The 17,395-nt window shown below is 30.2% G+C and overlaps 1 long non-coding RNA gene across 1 annotated transcript in view; it reads right to left on the bottom strand.

Moving 5' to 3' along the window:
* Positions 1 to 17,395, bottom strand: part of LOC108770286 (uncharacterized) — an 83,906-nt gene that overhangs the window by 36,128 nt on the left and 30,383 nt on the right. Inside the window, exon 3 of the long non-coding RNA XR_001940583.1 lies at positions 8,067 to 8,252. This is a non-coding gene — a long non-coding RNA (uncharacterized LOC108770286). The remainder of the gene's footprint in view (positions 1 to 8,066; positions 8,253 to 17,395) is intronic.

Here is a 17,395-nt window from a genome sequence, read left to right as displayed (position 1 = left end):
AAATGCTTAACAGAACTTTAATTTTATCAAAATATTACAAAGTATGCATTGGCCATCTTATTTGATTTTTAGGGAAAAGATGGCCATGATATTAAGAAAGATAGCTATAGTATTTATAAATAAATAGTAAAAATAAAAGTATTAATCATAGGTCACATTGTAATTTACGTACCTTCATTGTGTATGTAATGTTGATTATGGCAGCTTAACTGTAATTTATTAGACATTATAACAGTTTTTAGCAGACACGTGCAAACCTTTGCAGATAATCGAAAGAAAAAATATTAGATAATATTTATAATATTGTTATTTTGAATAGTGTACTCATATGAACTACTGTAAATATTGATTATCTTTAATAATGACTATATAAATGCACTAAGTATCAATTATTGGAGAAATTATGGCCTATGGCCATCTTTTCCGTATGGCCATAATACCCTAGTTTACCCTACTATCACAATTGTTGAATTGAAAATAGCAGGTCCAATGGCGATTAATAATAAATAAATGTGCACGGAATGGAGATTTTAGCGTTATCCATTCTGTATCACGGATGTATCACCTTATTATAATAAGGGTAACGCCAGATATCGATTTTCATGTACGGATTTTTTTAAATTCTTGTCCTCCATATAGGATTCGCCATTTTGAATTGCACATTTTTTATTTCAGATTTTAAATCAGTGACCAAAAAAGACTACACAACATGCTCCTGTATTCAGTGGCACAGACTCGAGAGGATATCGCGCGGGCTGCTTTGGCGCTTTAAACTCAATAACTTCTGAACAAATGGTCGAAAATTAATTTTTCAAAAAAGGATTTAAACTAGAAATATACATCTATAAGTATAAATTGTCAGATATTTTTTACAATTCTTTTCTTTCGAATTATTAGGTTTTATATTTCAAAATTTGTCATTTTTTCCGGTTTTTTACGATTTTTTCAAAGTTTTCTGTTTGCGGTTTGCATAAAACATTTTTATAAGCATTGAAAGAATATTTTTAGTATTGTTGGAATATTTCTTATGCCGCAAAACAGACCTCAATATCATTTTTTGTTTAGCTGGAAAAAATTAATAAAGAAAGTACTTCCGGAAAAAACTGTTTTTACGATTATTTAAAAAATGGAGGGTAATGGAAAAAAACGGACAACGTAGTCGCTTTCAGCGCATCAAAATCCTACGGAAATCTTTCAAAGTTCAAAGCTCCCCCCCCCCCCCCCCCTAAATTTTGTCGGCCTGTGTTATTTGAATAAAATTTCACCTTTCTCAAAAACTTGATTGATTAAATTCTATTATACTAAAGTAAAAAATCATTTTTTAGTATAATAAAGTTAAATTGCAACAAATAAATGCATTTATTATATAATCAGAATGGAAGCTATCGATTGAGCATATATAGAAATTGATCAGTTCAATCGTTATTGAGATCCGATAATCTCGGTCCGTCACAATTCGCCGACTCGCATAAAGGAGTCGGCCGATCTCACGCTATGACGTTGCTGCGCTTATGTTAGCGCCGAGATACTCGAGATACCGTATTTTCAGCTGAGGGGAAAGGTTAATACGATTTTTAAAAAGAAATGAAAATTGATAAAAACTATCAGCAAGAAAAAAATTTTGAAGACAAATAATTATAAAAAAAATTCCAAATAATAAAAATAGATATGTGTATAATAATAGATATATATTTAAGTGTATATTAAAATTCTTCTTAAATTAAAATAAATAAATATTCGTCGTAAAGAAAGTTTCAATCTTCTTTTAAATTTAGAGTGTTATTGTTTAGAGCATTTTTAAAGAAACTTTATAGCATTTTAAGAATAAATGTTTTGAAATATTGACAAATATGCTGGGACATACTTGTAATAATTAAAAATTACACAACGATTTGTATGGATTAACAAATCTTTCTTTGTAGTAATACATTTTGTAACAATAATAAGAACATACATAAAAGAACAAAAAAAAGTTGGGTAAATATATGGAGAAGGGGCATCACTTCCAATGACCTTGACCTTGACATATATTGTCAAGATCATGACCCTGAGTGACCTCCAACAGATTTTAGGTAGTTTGTCGCTGCTCGTTAAAAAGTTATTAACAAAAAAAGTTTGAAAAATGATGTTTCCTACTGTATGAAACAGAAATTTTCTGTTTTAAAATATATTTTACGACTTTCCACCGCTAAGGCTACCCCTTATGAAAAAAATTTCCAAAATTTGAGTGTTTACACTCAATTTAGTATTATTTCAGAATTATCGCTGAACTTGAGCGTTATTCTCAACTTGAGAGTTAACTTGAGTGTTATCCTTAAAATTGTAAATGTTACTTATTCCGTAATTATTTATATCAATTTTATTACTAAAATACGTATTATTCCTTTGGATCATATTCCGGAATACACATGATAAAATTATAATAAAAAAAACACTTTATCCACTCCATCTAACAATGCTTAACCTCTGCAATCATACGGGAACTGCTACTTCGATGATCCACGAACTCTTAACGTTAATTGACATATAGTTGTGACATATCTGTTTAATAGATATTATCAAAAAAAGTTTCACGTATAGTTAAAATATATTTCTTTTATAAATAAATTTGCGACGTCCATATTCAATATTTTAACGTTAATGTTAAAGCGTAAAGATTAACACTTAATTTTACATTTAATTTTGAAAATGATACTCAAATGTTTAAACCGCTTAATGTTTCAAATGAGTGCCATATACAACGTTGAGAGTAAATTTTTTAATGTTTATAGCGTGTACACTCAAACTTAAGTGTGAACACTCAGTTATCGAATGTACACTCTCAATATTTTAATGTATACATTCAATTTTAAACATAAACACTCGATCTTTGGATGTACACACTCAATGGTTAAACGTAAACACTTAGGAACTGCGTTCCGATATTAATTGCCAGTGAATGAAACTATACAGTACACGTTACGTGCACTATAAATTTTCAGCACTGGCAGTGAATATTGGAACGCACCCTTAAAAAATCTGCAGTGTAAACACTCACAATTTAAATATATACATCCAAATTTGAGCATAAACTTCCAAAATTGGGTTTAACACTTAAATTTGAGTATAAACACTTAAATTTTAAGAGTTTTTTTCATAAAGTACTCAACACTACAGTATGAGTTGGATTAGGTTACACTTTGGAGGGCGACTTTCCCCCACTGCACATGGAAAAATAAAAAATAAACTAAACAACTTATTTATTAGCAACACACGAATAGTTATTTTTATAGTTTTGTTATTGAATAAATTAATTATTAATCGCCATATGGTGAGCAGAATTTAGAAACGAGTCATGATATCAAAAAATACATCAATACATTCCTTTAAAGGATAATGTCGTTTAAACATAAATTCACTTAAATAATATTTATAATAAACTTTAGGAGTTCCATATAGGATGGACGTCGCTTCACATAAAAAATCGTAAAATATATTTTAAAGCAAAAAATTTCTATTTCATATAGTAGAAAAGACACATCATATTTCAAACCTTTTTTGTTAATAACTTTTGAACTAACAGCGACCGCCACCTAAAACCTATTGGAAGTCACTCAGGGTCATGACCTTGACAACATATGTCAAGGTCAAGGTCATTAGAGGTGTCGCCCTTTTTTTATATATTTACCAAAAATTGATGTTATTATTGTAAGAATAATGTCTGTATATAAAATAAAAATTATAGTGACTTATACTCTGCAGATAGTAAAGTCTGCGGAAACAGATTTTGAGTTACGAAGCAGATCATGCTACCAATTTTTCATTGCAGAAAAACAGCAAATTGTACACGAAGTTTGTACCATCTAACAATATTAGCAAAATGCTGTCAGAAATATGACAATTAAGCCTGCTGTCATGCTGTGCTAGAAATTGGTGGCAGTAATCGAACAGAGTCTGCTGCACAACCTGATAGCAAATTGTTGGTAAAAATCGAGCAAAATCTGTCATTTTATATGCGGTTTTGTCACGAGATAGATTTACTTCTCATAAGAAGAAAACGCTCAGGAGTTCTATAAGAAAACGCATCAAGTAAGAAAATCTTTTGAAAATTTCCAAGTTTTTTTTAGAGTGTGCTTTCTAAGCCTCCCTGGTGAAAAAATATCTGAAAGTTTCGCTGCAAATGCCTGAAACATTTTTCTGGAATTTTTAGTAACATCACTGACGAGATACTATTAAAGACCGATATCCTTACAAGAGTTCACGTTCTTGTTAATTTTGAAGCGATTAAGAGTAAAAAGCTGATAATATTGTACTAATTTTATGATTTATTAGTAGACGCATTTATGCATTTAGTACTCAATAATACTCGATTTTTCTTTAAAAATTTCAGTGTATCAAACATGTCATGTCAAAGTTTGATTATCAACAGAGATGATAACTAGAAAAAATGGTAATTTTTCAGCAATATATAGGATATTATAGCTTTACAAGTATGCATATTTATTTATGGAGCATTTATATGATAAAAAATCATGAATTTAAAAATGTTAGCAAAATATTTATGTTAAGCAAATTTATATCAGTTGTCGATAATGTTCTTCAGTTACCTCCAAGCCCTCGGAACTTTTTTTATACCGCCGAAAATTTGCCCAGGGTTGACGATCTTTAATAGTATCTCGTCAGTGGTAACATTCACAGACTTTCTCAAAAAAATTCAGGAATTATCAGCGATTTCACTGAAAATTATTTTTAATTATCTGAAAGTCTCTTATTTTCACTGAAAATCGGAAATTCAGTGATGTCTCTAAAGATAGAATTTTCATGGTTTCTTACTTTTCAGAGATTTTCAGCGAATTCTCTAAAAACCATTTTTCAAGTGCCTAAAAATTCCTGAACTTAGCTGAAATTTAAAAATTCAGTGATCTCTGAAGATAAAATTTTCACGATTTCTCACTTTTTAAAGACTTTTGGCAAATTCTCTAAAAATAATTTCCAAGTATATAAAAGTCCTTAAATTTCGTTAAATTGAAATTTTGGAATTCAGTGATATTTTTGAAGATAGAATTTTCATAGTTTCTCACTTTTCAGAGGCTTTCAGTGATTTTTTAGAAAATTATTTTCAAGGCTCTCATATTCCAGAGGTCCCAGACATGGTGGAAATATATAAGGTGAAACAATACGCATAATGGCGGTAGCAATACTGGAAATAGATCTTTCCTACCTATAATAGCGCAAGTTATACTGGAATAGCCAATCAAATATGTCCGAATATGCACTTTCCTACTGCGCATCTATCAGATTGCTTCATCTTATATATTTCCACCATGATCCCAGATTCGAATTCCACTAGGAAAGTGTGTTATTCAAAATTATTTCAGGTAAAATCATTACGTATATCTTGCATGGAACAACTTCTATTAAAAAAAGAAATCAAATTTATAAGTCTTAAAATATGTATTTTTTCCAGTATCGTATTGAAAATCACTGAAAATCTCTGATAAATTCTGAAAATATATGAATATACTATAAGAAATTTTATAAAAATCTTTAAAAAATACTGAAATATTTTGACAAATCTCTGAAATTATATACTGAAAAATTCTCTGAATAGTTCTGCAACGTATCCGAAAATTCGGATATTTTTAGAAAAATTTATATATTTTTTCGAAGAAATTTTCGGAGAAATTTTTTATTAGGGCTCCGAATGTTTTTTTTTTAACTATTTTATAACTTTTTCATGTGTATTTAAAAAAAAAATCTGATAATCAATAATATTTTAATATTAAAACTGCATTGATTATTGTTTTCAGTTTTTATACCAGTATATACAGGGTGTTCAGTAAAGACCGAACAATAAAGAGTATCAACAGAAAAAGTAACAACGCTTAAAATTATAATATCGGGGATGTAATACACTCACCGGTAAAAAATAGACCACAAAGTTTTAGCACAAATTTTTAATATTTTCAAATAACAATAACTCAATGAAAAATCATCGTATCGAAATAAACCATAGCTCAAATTAAAGCTCGAGCATTCTCCTTGATGACCATGGAGATCAAAATTTCAGTTACACAAAATGTAATACAAAATAGCAGACGTTGAACGGACATTGCAAAATAGTTAAAAAAAAAATTTTTTTTAACCGTTAACTGCTTAAGCCCGTATCAGACTACTGACTCTGCAAGCCAATCCGATTGCCAACTCTGATTGCCGACCAATAATGGACCAATCACATTGAATTAGTCTTATTATGATTGGTCCATTATTGGTTGGCAGTCAGAATTGGCAGTCGCGTTGGCTTGCAGAGTCGATATAGTCTGATACGGGCTTTAGGGGAATTGGCTGCATGGCACAAAATTGTATGAGTTTTTAAGCTCATAGATTTTCAAACAAATCCATATTTTGAACATTTTTCTACGATTTTTTTTACAAAGTTATATCGTTTTAAAGAAAGTGTTACAAAATGGACAACTTTTTTTTGTAAACTCGGTATAACTCAGAAACAAATTATTAGGAAACTTTATCAGAAAGAAAATTAAAATGTAAATTTCAAATTTTAACTGTTTTTAATTTTGTATAAGTGTGTGTGCATATGCATGCGTGTGTCCTGCTCTCAACGTAACCCAGAATCAACAGAAGCATGGACGTGGCAGGAATCTGATCGCGCGCGCGCGCGCACGCGTATGTGTGTGCTTTAGTAATGTGTATTGCCTCCTTTCACATTTATCAATTCGTATATTCGTCGGGGCATACTGTCAATTAAATATCTTATTTTTTCTTGTCTGAAATTATGCCATTCCTCCTGCACAGCGTTGCAGAGGTAATACACATTACTAAAGACACACACAAGCACGTACGCATGTACACGCGTGCACACACACACGAGATCAGATTCCTGCCACTTCCACGCCATTGATCCTGGGTAACGTCGAGAGCAGGACACGTGCATACATATGTACATGCACCCACTTACACAAAATTAAAAAGTTAAAATTTGAAACTTACACTTTAATTTCCTTTCTGATGAAGACAATAATTTGTTTCCAAATTATACTGAGTTTACAACACAAAATTGTTTTGTAATACTTTCCTTAAAATGGTATAACTTTGTCAAAAAAAAAAAAACGTAGAAAACTGTTCAAAATATGGATTTGTTTGGAAATCAATGAGCTTAAAGACTGATATACTTTTATGACATGCACCCGGTTCCTCTGAGCAGTGCAACAGTTTAAAGAAAAAAATTTTTTAACTATTTTTTGATAGTCCGCTTTTAACGTCCGTCATTTTGTAATAAATTTTGTGTAACTCAAATTTGATCTCCATGGTCATCAAGAGGAATGTTCAAGCTTTAATTAGAACTGTGGTTCATCTTGATACTATGATTTTTCATTATTGAGTTATCGCTACTTGAAAGTATTAAAAATTTGTATTAAAATTTAGTGGCCCGTTTTTTTGTCGGTGATTGTAGTTTTTGAATTTTAGGCACTTAAAATTAATGAATCGTACCGCTTAAAATTCGCGTGCTTAGGTACGGTTGGATTTTCCGTTGTATTACATCTGAACTTTAGGCAGTATGATTCGATAACTTTAAGTACTTCTAATTTAAAAATTATTAAAGCCTCAACATTTTGATAATAGAATTTTCGTCTCAAAATGATCTTAGGAATCTATCCTTAAGCGTTGTTACGGTCTTTACTGAATACCCTGCATAATTATGTATAATTATTATAATATATATAACCGTTTATATATACAGTTATATGTGAAAAATTTCTTATTAAAAAACAAATAGATTTAAAAAAAAAGATAAACCTTGCTCGGTTTCTGCTGCCAATCGGTCGTCAGGTTATATCAGACTATGCGCGATTTTGACTCTCAATTGCTATCAAGTTATGTCAGCATACTCACCCATCTGCTGGCATAACATGTCTATAGGCTTTGTCGACAGATCTATAGCCAAATGCGGACACATATGGTTATATAGTGAAAATCTGCTCGAATTTGCTACCAATTTGCCCGCAATTTGCTAACATTTTGCTATCAGGGTCACTATTATTTTAATGCAAATACATATATTGATATACCTTAATGTGAGATATGTAGCTGATCGCAATGGACGAGGCAGGCTTTTGCTATTCGTTGTGTAGGTATGTCCCTTCAACTTTTACTAACATTTATCGACGGATACGGGCTCCTTCATCCATTTTTATAAAAGGAAAGTTCTTTAGCGTTTCATTGTCATGTTAGCATAGACAAATAGTCGTCACCATCTAAAAACAGCAAATAATATCGCCAATTATGATATTATCTTGTATGATTGTAATTGTGTGTAGAGAAAGTTTTTCGCAGTCAAAGAGTATAATCGTATTTCTCAAACCCTTGTTACAATAACACATAAATACGCATCAATATTTCACTTAACATAATTATATAAAATAAAATGGGGGAGGGAGAGAGATAAAGAGAGAAAATTATATAGGGTCCTGCAATTATCACATTATCTATTGAGAATGTATTCCTAAGACAACGTCTCTCTTTTGAGTTGAAAATATTATACTAATATGAAGATATTTCCAATAAATACATATTGGTATAAATATATTAATAATCTTAAGCAGGGCCGTACACGTGAATACATCAAATACGATACAGAAACCTAAGATCAGTTAAATTTTGGACATTACAAATAATACATTATATATTCCTTTATTAAATCAATTTATTCCAAATATAATTGCGAGCCGATAACTTTCGATTTTAATACAATCATTTTGAAACGTTAATTAATAATCCCCCCTAAATTAAATTAGAAAGAAAAAAAGAAAGAAAGTAAGAAATTTATTGAGAAAAATTTGTACACACACGGCCATACAACGGATTCTTTCTATACATATCAGTTATCGCGAAGAATATTTCCGAAATCTCAGTGATCGAACTAGCTAAGATATTCTTCCCGGAAAGTTGAGAGGTCCCAGGTTCGAATCCTGGCTGAGGTAATATTTTTCGCAATAAATTTCTTTCTTTCTTTTTTTCTAATTTAATGTAGGGGAAATTATTAGCGTTTCAGAATGATTGTGTCGAAACCGACAGTTATCGGTTCGCAATTGTATCTGGAATAAATTGATTTAATAAAAGAATATATAAAATGTATTATTTATAACATCCAAAATTTGACCGATCTTGGCTTTCTTTATCGTATTTGATGTTGGTATATTATGCGTTTATCAAACGTAAGTATAAAATTGATGCTATAAAATAGGAATGCACCGGATATCCAGGAAATATCCGGTATCCAGTATTATTCGACATTTTTTTACTATCCGACCGGATAGCCGGATATCATTAGGTGCTTTCCATTTAATGACAAAAGTCGAATACCTTTTTATTTTTGTTACTCATTGAATGTTAAGAAAGATAGAATGATACTTGTGTCGATTTTTGTCAATTTTCTAAATGGAAAGCACTAAATCATTATCCGGAAATTTTATATTAATGGTTTACATCAATTATCATTAATTATCAAGTATAACATCTGCGCAATATGATGATATTGACAGTATCGTTAAGAATTATGGCCGCAGCCCGTGTATATTGTAACTCGTTATGCAGTCGTTATGAGTTCATAACGACAGTTGCGCAGCTTTTTTACTATAGGTATAAAATATCTGTGCAACTGTTATGAGCTCATAACGATTGCACAACGAGTTACAGAATACAGAGCCTGCACAGACTCTTATATAACGCATGATGCAGAGTGTATAAGGGAATCAACCAATCGAAATTCTTCTTCTCCATGTAGAGTGGGAGAAAAGAAAAGAGTCTGATTAGTTGATTCGCTTATGCGCTATACGTTATTCGTTATGCAAAAGTCTGTGCTGCGACCTTTATAGAATCAGGTCTCTGATATTTTTACATTATGATATCAGGACCTCTACATATACTATGTCCACATATATTAATGTTAATACATATACAAGCATGGTGCATTTCTTTCCATCTTTCAGGTGCATTTCTTTCCATCTTACCACTTGACGCATGTGTATAAATCAATATTATTGGAGACTACTTTTTTCCAAAGAGTTAGCGATCTAAGGACCACCACACACAAAAAAACTTAAGATATGTAAGCAGTAGCCAATCCAACACATTGGTTTCCTTACTGCTTACATTTTACTGCTTAAGTTTTTTGTGTGTCGTAACCCTAATAATATATGTAGAAGTTCGTGATGCAGGAAATATTATACGATTTCTGTTGTGATTGTTATTTCGCTTACTACTTACGTCTTACTGCCTCAAAACCGGGAGCACACACTTTTGCATAACGCATTACGCATAGGGCATAAGAAAATAAATCAATCAGAGTTTTTTATTTCATGTAAAGATAGAAAATGAAGATTTTTTATTGGTTCATTTTCTTATTTTTTACTCTTTATTCTAAAAGATTTAAAGTATTAAAAATAAAAACAAGATTGATATTTTGAAACTCATGCCAAAAAAATATACCTCTTTAAATTGTTAATCGGACGATCTTCGATTAATGCCTGTTTCTACCAATGCAGTTTAACTTTAGTCTCGGTTCAACTAATTCTTCATCTTTTTCTAGTTTTAAAAATAAGAAAAAGGTGAAGAGTAAGTTGAGCCGAGATTAAAGTTAATCCACATTGGTAGAAATGGGCATAATTTAGCTTAAATTAATCGTCAATTAATTTATCTTTAATTGAATTCGCTCATATCAATTGTCAATTAAATAATTTCCAATTAACTCCGCTTAAATCAATCGTCAATCAAGCGATCTTCAATTAATTTGGCTAAACCAATCGTTAATCGAATGACCTTTAACTAAATTCGTTCATATCAATTGTCAATTGAACGACTTCCGATTACTTCTGCTTGAATCAATCGTCAATCAGACGATCTTCGATTAATTTGGTTTAAATCAATCATTAATTTAATTATTTTTAATTGGATTAATTCGCTCATGTCGACTGTTAATTAAACATTAAACAACTTTCGATTAACTTCGCTTGAATGAATCGCCAATTCAAAAGTTTCCATTACATTTGCTTAAATCAATCATAAATTGAATAATATTCTGAATTGAATTCTGTCGTATCACTTGTCAATTAAATATATGATTTAATTTGAAAAAGTTATTAATTAGATACAACCCTGGATATAGCTTTAGAACGAATAACCGCTTCCGAAGCACCATCCCAATAAACACATATTGCATTATACGTTTATTGAACGTAAATATGATATAAAATTGATATCGGCATTATATATGGCATATACGTTAAAAAATAGTTCATAAAACACTAATATTTTATTTACGTTTAAAATACGTATAAAAATAGTATAATATTCTAATTAAATAAACGTTTTTTAATTTACGTTTATAATTTACGAAAAACATTTTTTTTAAACAACGTATTAAGAATTATTAACGTATTTAAATAGTATATCGTTCATGAATTTAATGTCTAGATATGATATGCTGTCTAAATACGTTAATAAAAGGTTGAGCGCATATTCCCAATGAAAAAAATAAAAGTATAATACACGTAAGTATACGTATGGAAATAATATATAATATAAATGTAGTATATTAAAAGTATGACTTGATTATAACATAAATAGACAATAAGTAACACATCTATCAACTGAAGAAGTAGTGTAGCACGTAAGGCAGAAGATTCATGATCCGGAGGTCCCAGGTTCGAATTCCTTAAGATATCTCATTAAAAAACACGATAATATTATCCATTTAAATAAAGTATTTACGGAAGGTCTAAATGTAGCACGAAGAGAAAAAATTTCCTGTAAACGCGAAAGGAATTACCAAATTTAATTGTCAAATTTATCTGATATTTACAGCAAACAAGTTTATATATTTGATAAATATTTTGAATTTGTTGCAAATAATTTTTATAGCGAGTGGGAAAAGAATAAATATTTATTACACCTGCAAAAAATTTGCAGTCCTTATATTTGCAAATGGAATTTACTGTTATGGCATATAGAATTAGCATTCATAATAATTTTTATCCTCCGCGTAATAAATTCAACGTATATCAGTTTCATATAATTTTAGTTGCGATAACATTATGTTTATCAAGTACGATTTGAAATAATTGGAGAAGGACGTTAACAAAAATAATATATATAGTATATGACAACGTTTATCAGCCAGACATTATACAACTAAATTTATTATCGGAACTAATACACGTTGTATCTATAACGTTTAGATCTCTCGTAAATATCTGATTTGAACATATAATATACCATCTTGTGTTTATTGGAATCGAATTAATACAAGGGAAAATGTTTTGTTATCATAATTTTGTTGTATATTTTGGAATAAGACGCTATTGGATAACACATATTTTAGCAATAAAACTGGTAATAATTAATTTTTTACTAGGATTATAATGCTCTTTCTCTTTTTTTTTTTTATTAAATATTTTCATAATTAAATACGATAAAGAAAGCCAAGATAGGTCAAATTTTGGATATTACAAATAATACATTATATGTATATTCTTTTTTATTAAATCAATTTATTCCAGATATTATTGCGAGTTGATAACTTTCGGTTTCAACACAATCATTCTGAAACACTAATAATCCCCCCTAAATTAAATTAGAAAGAAAAAAAGAAAGAAAGTAAGAAATTTATTGCTAATAATTTAATAAAAAAGAATATATTATTTGTAATACATACAATGTATTATTTGTAACATCTAAAATTTAACTGATCTTGGCTTTCTTTATCGTATTTGATGTATTCACATATACGGTCGTGCTTAAGATTCTTAATATGTTTATATTCATAATGTTTATCACAACATTTATGATAAGTATAATATATTTCATAATATTTTATAATATTTAAGATAAAGCTTCATGATTTGTGCGGTCAAAGACTACAAAAATATTTGAAAAACATTTCAATACATATTTTGTAAATATTCAAATATATCTTGTAAATATTTTACAAATACTATATGCTGTCTGGGACATAGCTTCGACGACATTTGCTTTGAAATGGAATAGTCGATTTTTTTTTAACGAGTGTTTCAGCCATTAAAAGTGCGATTTGACAATAAAAGAAACTGAGTCTTTTATTCTTGTCTAAAAGTAACATATTCAAATTTTATCAAAATAGGAGGGGGATACTTGGATACTTTTCGTTGTTAGTAAATGTATGCATTAGGGTGGCTCTTATTTACTCTTGGTGAAAATTATTTGGGAATCTTTCTTCGCGCTACCCCCCCAGTTTGGTTCCATTTTATGAAAAAATAATCTGCCCCTAAAAACATTTATCTGTTGATTGGGAAGCTATCGGTCGTGGTATCTTTCGTGTTGCTTTACAAAAACTAAGCAATCATTTATGATATTTGAGCCTTGAATCTGTCGCATTAGCTTTCTTTAATCCAAATTTGTCATTTGAATCGAAAATGAAAATGGTCAATGCTTTGAATCGCGAAACAGAATCATCAAACGAAAATGAGAAGCGAATACAAATACAAATCGATAAAATTATTAACGGAATTGAACAATTTGTTTCCACCGAAACTAGAGGATTTTTCGAAAGATTTGAATGGTGAATTCCTTAAAATAGAACCGTTGACGTGGCATAAAAATAGAAGTTTTCTAAAAGATCTGGAATTAGTAAATAAATTCAAAGTTGTAAATAATTCGACTGAGAGAAATCAAGCTTATGGAAGATTATAATAAATTATTTACGAAAAATGAGCAATAGGAACAGTATGTGCTTCAGATTGTAAGTTATCACAGAAAGTTTTCAGGTTTTAAAAAAAGAGACTTTATCTCAGCGGCAAAATTTGTAGAAAAAAGAAGTGATTTTCACATTTTTCTCGGAAATCGTTAGTAGTATGAGAAAAACAAGTAGTCGATAATACGCGCAATTTTAATAGATCTACAACTTTTATATAATACTGTTTTGCATATAATTCTTATTTCGCAAGATAAACAAATAAAATTGATTTTTTCCCGTGATTTTATGATTTTTTCGATTTTCAAGGGGCACCCTTTCCGTTTATTCGATTGGGCTGAAATTTTACACAGATTATTTTTTCATAAAATGGAATCAAACGGGAGGGTAGCGCGAAAAAAATTGAAACTTTGAAAATAAGAGCCACCTTAGTATGCATTGACTAGCTTTAATGTTCACATTTAATAAATTTTACGCTTTTAGTGTAATATATATTTGTATAGTGTGGTACGATCTTTTAAAAAATGAAAATGAAAATTTTATCTGTAAATAATAATTAACTGCAAATTAAACATTCACAAACAGGCGTGACATATCAAATTCATAGATGTTATATGTGATTGATGCGTACATTTGCTAGCAAGAACATTCATTTAAATTTTAATGTATTTTTATTTGTGCAATATACTTTTACGGAATCAGGTTTGATAATGTGTGCTTCTACTAGTAAAAGTGCTAATTTTTTATTACTTCTGAATACATTTATTTATCGAGTTAATATGCACACACATTGACTGGTACGTATATCCATACAAGTACTGATTCAACACTTCATGATGAAAAAAAATTATAAACTAAAAAAAATTATAGAATTATACATATAGCGATACAAAGCATATACATTCTAATAAAACAGAATTAATAAATTATTTTTGTGCGGTTAGTAGAAATAGAATTAACGATCCGTCTTGGCGAATAAGGCCGATCGATTGAGGTAAACCTCGAAATGTTACTGCTTTTCTTAAGTCAAGTTAATTCATTTACTGTATGATTTAAATATTGTTTTGGCTCAGAGATTCACAGCAGATATTTAACGCTTTTAATGCTAAATGCAATTAGCCTTTGTTTTATTGGATAGATTAAGATCTCATTACACAATTTTCAAATAAATTTAAAGTCAGAAGAGAAATATTTAAAAATATAAGTCATCCTAATTTTTATAGTAATTAATTCTAATTCTTACAATAATTAATAAATAGTAAGGTAATCATGCAGAGATACGGACCACCCCTCCGATGACCTTGACCTTGACATATGTTATTATCACCCCGACTGACTTTGAACAAATTTTAGCCGTCGCTTGTCATTCGTTAAAAAGTTATTGATAAATAAAGTATCATAAATATTATATAATTTTCTGACATCCTATTATATATAGAGCATATGATAAAGGTATTAGGTTTATAATATCATGTTACCTTTCTTACTGAAATCAACTAACGGAATGAATCAGCACAGAACAGATTGTTGTACAAATAACATCGAACGAATGGGAATGTAATTCTACGAGTGTCCCGCTTTAACAACAAACTACGACGAATTAATAAACTATTAGTGCACCTCTTGGCAGGAGGGGGGAGAGGCGGAGCGAAACTCGTTTCGCGTGGAAAGTCGGACATCCCTTGGCAGGGGGAAGGTGGGGTGGACATCGCTTCATGTGGAAAGTCGTACTCCCCTGTAAGTTAAAACTTATAGGACAATATCTTTGTTCTCATTATATATAATAATAAACGATTTATTAAGATTGTATAATATGTGAATACACAACAAGTAAGAGTTTAAAGCCTATAACGGTCGAAGCTGAATCTTAGATACTTAAATGATTTCTATGTGAATTTATATACTAAATATGTAGTTATTTGAACTGCGGGCCGAATTAGGTTTTCGGACTTATAAACGTAATTAAACTACTATAGTAGGGGAGACCGGGTCTCGTTGGCACAAGAGATAAGTTGGCATTGCGTTCCGTTTATATATTTGTGGCGAAAGAAACAATGGAAGAGTTACTGCAAAATATCTCTTTCATAACATAGATACTTTTCCTTAAGTTTCATTTAAATTAAATAAGTATTATAATAAAAAAAGAGAAAAATCTAATTCACGGGGAATCAAGTAGATTTCCGAGCTTTTCAATATTTCGTATTAATGTTTCTCAGCCTGAGAAAATAAATCTAAATGATATATTATCAGTTAAAAGAAAAGTTTTCGTTACTATATGGCATGTTATTTTAAGTAATAACAGTAATTTGTTATAATAAAATCATTAAGATCAAATGTATGTATAGAGATGGGGTACATTGGCTTATATTTAACGCAACTGACGTAATGTCAGCATAGGTTAGCATGCCGTGCTGTTACCGTGCGCGCGGAGACGTGTCGTGACATGTACTACCGTGCATAAATATGCATGTGATAAAAGCAGAAAATGGTAAATACTTTGTATATATTTCTTATGAGAAAACGAATGTAGTAATGTAGTTGTTGTTACGATGACTACAATGAATATAACCTACTTATTTTCACGGTCAGATTTGTGGTTAATTTTTTCTATACATTGAATTGTCTTAATATCTGAGCATGTTTCATATTTTTGAGTGCTTTCTATTTAGCAACACAAATCAACGCAAGTATTATACTATCTTTTTTGGCAGTTAAATTCAATGAGTAACAAAGACATTTAGTGTTGACTGTTTGTATATATGGGCAACTTAACCCGTGACATGTACCAATTTACCCCACTATCGGGGCAAGCTGGCTGCAATGCAGCGTGTTCGTATTTCACTTACTACAAAGAAACTATACACTATACAGGATCGTTCCTAGTATGAAAATGTAGAAATAGGTTCTTTCTATCATATTAGTATAATTTAATCATAACAATCAGTCATTTAAAGGACTTAATACCTAAAACTGTGAAAGCTGTGCCAACGAGACCTGGTCTCCCCTAATATCACTTACTATAGTAATATCACAAATTAAATTGACAAGCAATTTAATAATTTAATGCTCAATCAAACATTCTTTAGAAAGATGTTAATATGCTGAAAAACTGTAAATTTATTGCGACAAATATTACCTCGGCCGGGAGTCGAATCTCTGGCATTCCGTGCGAGCGTCCTAAGTCTTTAGACTATACCGAGGCCTTAGTAATATTCTTCGCAATAATCGATAGGTAAGAATAATAACGCATGTCTTAACGCATAAGGCTTAGAACGGTCGCACGGATTGCCAAAGATCCGGGTTCGACTCGCGGCCGAGATAATATTTTTCGCAAAAAATTTATTTACAGTTTTTCAGGATATTAATATATTTCTAATGGGATGCCTGATTGAGCATTAAATTATTAAATTGCTTGCCAATTTAATTCGTGATATTACTATAGTTTAATTGCGTTTATAAGTTCAAAAAACTAATTCGGCGCGCAGTTCAAATGACTACATATTTAGTATTATATATAAATTCACATAAAAATTATTTAAGCATCTAAGATCCAGGTCCGACCGTTATAAGCTTTAAACAGGGAATGGAAGTAACTCGTTACTTGTAACGAAGTTACAGTTACAAGTTACTTTTTTGGTAACTTTACTAGTAACTGCGTTACTCTTTTCTTTG

This window comes from Trachymyrmex cornetzi, unplaced genomic scaffold (genome assembly GCF_001594075.2).
Source record: "Trachymyrmex cornetzi isolate Tcor2-1 unplaced genomic scaffold, Tcor1.1 scaffold999, whole genome shotgun sequence".
NCBI classification, from domain to species: Eukaryota; Metazoa; Arthropoda; class Insecta; order Hymenoptera; family Formicidae; genus Trachymyrmex; species Trachymyrmex cornetzi.
Note: the sequence above shows the minus strand (reverse complement) of the source record. Positions and strands in the feature narration are given on the sequence as shown.